The sequence below is a fragment of the Gnatocerus cornutus genome, chromosome 5 (genome assembly GCF_029298725.1).
Source record: "Gnatocerus cornutus isolate USDA-ARS CGAHR chromosome 5, icGnaCorn1.1, whole genome shotgun sequence".
Classification (NCBI taxonomy): domain Eukaryota; kingdom Metazoa; phylum Arthropoda; class Insecta; order Coleoptera; family Tenebrionidae; genus Gnatocerus; species Gnatocerus cornutus.
In genome coordinates this window covers 4,203,456-4,207,541 of record NC_142237.1, presented here as the reverse complement: position 1 = coordinate 4,207,541, position 4,086 = coordinate 4,203,456, and the positions used below count along the sequence as shown (strand labels likewise).

At 38.8% G+C, this 4,086-nt stretch overlaps 1 long non-coding RNA gene across 1 annotated transcript; it reads left to right on the top strand.

Moving 5' to 3' along the window:
• Window positions 1–2,346: 2,346 nt before the first annotated feature.
• LOC148173788 (uncharacterized) lies at window positions 2,347–3,837 on the top strand. The gene is made up of 4 exons (XR_015770182.1): window positions 2,347–2,504; window positions 2,588–2,801; window positions 2,852–3,548; window positions 3,601–3,837. It is a non-coding gene; the product is annotated as an uncharacterized LOC148173788 (long non-coding RNA).
• Window positions 3,838–4,086: the final 249 nt, after the last annotated feature.

Genomic DNA, 4,086 nt, shown 5'->3' with positions numbered 1-4,086 from the left:
CGACTGTCTTAATTAACAAATAGACGGATTATGCGCTTATTATCCCGACTGTCTTAATTAACAAATGGATGAATCATGTTTTCCCCCCGACTGTCTTAATTCACAAATAGACAAATCATGCGCTTATTCCCCCGACTGTCTTAATTAAGAAATAGACGAACCAAGCGATATTAAAAAAAAAAAAAAAAAAAAAAAAGATAAGTATACTTAAAAAACAAGCGAGTGCTATTAATCAAGACGGGCTAGTTAATACTTACTAAAGCGTGCTGGGTGACTCTCACTTAGATACTTGAGAGTTCCGAGTTTTCGATGGGAAATGCTTCTCCTCGAAAGGTGTAAGGTTTAGGTGATTGGAGTGTCTTTTTTTGGATAGAGGATATCGTTTTACATCACATAGGATATTTTTCCTATTTTTACCTGTCTTTGGGGCTGCATTATTAATTTTTTTCCGATCCGACTTTACGTCGACCCCGTCGATTTTTAACGTGAAGCAAAATCATGAAATGTCACTGAAATTTTCATATGACAGGTGTAAATATTTTTCCATTTTTCTCAAATGTTGAAGCTTTTCCACTACTGCAAGTGTTGACCGGACCTTCTCTGAAGAGTTTAGAATGTGTTTTTGTACCAACATCTGGGTTTAAAATTCGTCAAATGGGTAGATTCTTCACTTTTCCATCATCATGTCGAAGCTTTGACGTCGCATGTAATTATTCAAACTGCGCTCGGACTTTTTGCACATCATTGCTTTTGGGGTTTCTGAACATTTTTGAGGTACAAAAGTGGTATTGATGGATAGAGAAAAAAATTACAAAACGATCGATACCCATCAATCTGGGACAAGACCCAGAATATTGGTAAAAATTGCGAAAGAGTTTTTTTGATTTTTGGTAAAATCAAGGAGGTTCTAAATTTGACAGTTCTCATCGACGCGAGAGTAAAGTTTGTTCGAGAAAATTGCCTTTTATTTGAAGAAATTGAGGCTCCGGGGGGCCCATTATCGTTGTCTACGTTGACGCCAGAAAGCCCCTCATCAATTGTGAGTGTTTGATTCATCGAAATCATCGAGACAAGTGAATTTTGAGCGAATGACGATCCTACCGTGCTCGAGCGAAAAATGCGTTCAAATCTATGGATTAAAGGTAAATTCGAGTTCTTTCTAATGAAAAACATCATCAAGGCCCCTTTTTAGATGGTTTAGAGCAGATCCAGTGCGTGAAAAAGAAATAATTTTTTTTCATGGTCATGATGAAGCAAGAGGTCGCGCTGAATTAATTCAATCTGCGCTCGGACTTTTGTGCATTATTTGTTTTGGGACTTCTGAAGCTTTTCGAGGTACACAAGTGCTATTGATGGACAAAGGGTAAAATTACGAAACGATCGATACCCATCAATCAGGTACGAGTCCCAGCATTTTGGTAAAAGATGCGAAAATGTTTTGAGAAATTTCATCAAAATCAAGGAGGTTCTCAATTTGACAGTTCTCATCGTCGACGCGAGAGTGACGTTTCTTCCAGAAAATTGGATTTATTTGAAAGAAAATGGGGCTTTGGAGAGGCTACTGTTGCTGCTTGCGTCTACGAGAGAAGGCCCCCATCGACTGGGAGTGTTTGATTCATCGAGACAAGTGAATTTTGAGTAAACAACGATCCTACCGTGCTCGAGCGAAAAGTGCGTTCAATTCTATGGATTAGAGGTAAATTCGAGCTCTTTACAATCAAAAACATCATCGAGGCCCCATTTTAGATGGTTTAGAACAGATACAGTGCGTGAAAAAGAAATAATTTTTTTCATGGTCATGATGAAGCGAGAGGTCGCGCTGATTAATTCAATCTGCTCTCGGACTTTTGTGCATTATTTGTTTTGGGACTTCTGGAGCTTTTCGAAGTACACAAGTGGTATTGGTGGAAAGAGGAAAAAATTACGAAACGATCGATGCCCATCAATCAGGTACGAGACCCAGGATTTTGGTAAAAAATGCGAAAATGTTTTGAGAAATTTCATCAAAATCAAGGAGGTTCTAAATTTGACAGTTCTCATCGTCGACGCGAGAATGACGTTTCTTCCAGAAAATTGGATTTATTTCCAAGAAAATGGGGCTTTGGAGAGGCTACTATTGCTGCTTGCGTCTACGAGAGAAAGCCCCCATCGACTAGGAGTGTTTGATTCAACGAGACAAGTGAATTTTGAGACAACGATGATCCCACCGTGCTCGAGCGAAAAATGCGTTCAAATCTATGGATTAAAGGTAAATTCGAGTTCTTTCTAATGAAAAACAGCATCAAGGCCCTTTTTTAGATGGTTTAGAACAGATGCAGTGCGTGAAAAAGAAATAATTATTTTCATGGTCATGATGAAGCGAGACGTCGGCTCTGAATTAATTCAATCTGCGCTCGGACTTTTGTGCATTATTTGTTTTGGGACTTCTGGAACTTTTTAACGTACGCAAGTGGTACAGGTGGATAGAGGGAAAAATTACAAAACGATCGATACCAATCAATCAGGTAAGAGACCCAGCATTTTGGTAAAAAATGCGAAAATGTTTTGAGAAATTTCATCAAAATCAAGGAGGTTCTAAATTTGACAGTTCTCATCATCGACGCGAGAGTGACGTTTCTTCCAGAAAATTGGATTGATTTCCAAGAAAATGGGGTTTTGGAGAGGCTACAATTGCTGCTTGCGTCTACGAGAGAAAGCCTCCATCGACTGGGAGTGTTTGATTCATCGAGACAAGTGAATTTTGAGACAACGATGATCCTACCGTAATCGAGCAAAAAATGCGTTCAAATCTATGGATAGAGGTAAATTTGAGCTCTTTACAATCAAAAACGTAATCAAGACTTCTTTTTAGATGGTTTGGGGTAGATGCAGCTGCAGAAAAATTGTTTTCTTTCGTCATGTTGCGCGGAATTAATTCAATCTGCGCTCGGACTTTTGTGCATTATTTGTTTTGGGACTTCTGGAGTTTTTCGAAATACAAGAATGGTATAGGAGGATGTAGAGAAAAATTACAAAACCATCGATGCCCGTCAATGTGGTGCGAGACCCAGCATTTCGGTAAAAAATGAGAAAATATTTTGAAAAATTTCATCAAAATCAAGGAGGTTCTAAATTTGACAGTTCCCATGGTCGACGCGCCAGTGACGTTTGCTCGAGAAAATTGGATTTATTTGGAGGAAAATGGGGCTTTGGAAGACCACCATCGTTGTTTACGCCGACGGCAGAAAGCCCCCCTTCAATTGTGAATGTTTGATTCATGGAGAAAGATTATTAAAAACTACAAAAACCCCTCTGAAGTTAGCCTGAGTAAGTTGGTAACTCTGTTAAATAAATCGATATCGATCGAAGTTTCGTTGAATTTGTGCGCCGACTGCTTTTCAAGCATTTCAAGAAGACAACCGATGAGTTCCCCATTAAATTCTTTTACTGGCAGTCATGGAGAGCTAACAAAAAGTGAGGTTATGTCATGATAGCTACAAGAATGCAGAAACAAGACTCTGCAGAGTAAACAAGGGGGCCCTTTTGCATGAGACTGTCTTATATCCAAGGTATTTATTATCACTCAAGTTCCATGCAAATAGTAACGACGCCATTTTGTAGAAAATTGAAAAAACGACACGAGCTTCTATAAAGAAATCAACATTGGAGGTGATACAAGTGTACGGTGCAACCATCGGACAGTTTCTTAGAGGAGCCTCAAGGACTTTCTTATGCAGTAAAAGAAAATTAAGGCCGAAGGCCCCATTGAAGAGCCCCTATAAAAACTGGAATGACAAAACGAGGAACTGAAGCTATGGAAGTGGCAGGTTTTTAAGTTCTTCAATGTTTCAAGCTGACTTAAGGTACTATTCAAATTGTTTCATTATTGGAAAGATGGGGGTTGTCTTACAAACTCACTATTTTGTTTAATAATAACTTAAGACAGCCCCCATCTCTGCCTACTGGGATTAAATATATGTTAGAAAATAGGAAAACCGTTTCTTTTTAATTCGAATTTCCCATCTCTCCATGTCAACTTTCAACTGTCATCATTTCGTCGGTAGACGAGAGTAGGTAAACTCAGATATAGGGGAAGGTAGGACAAAG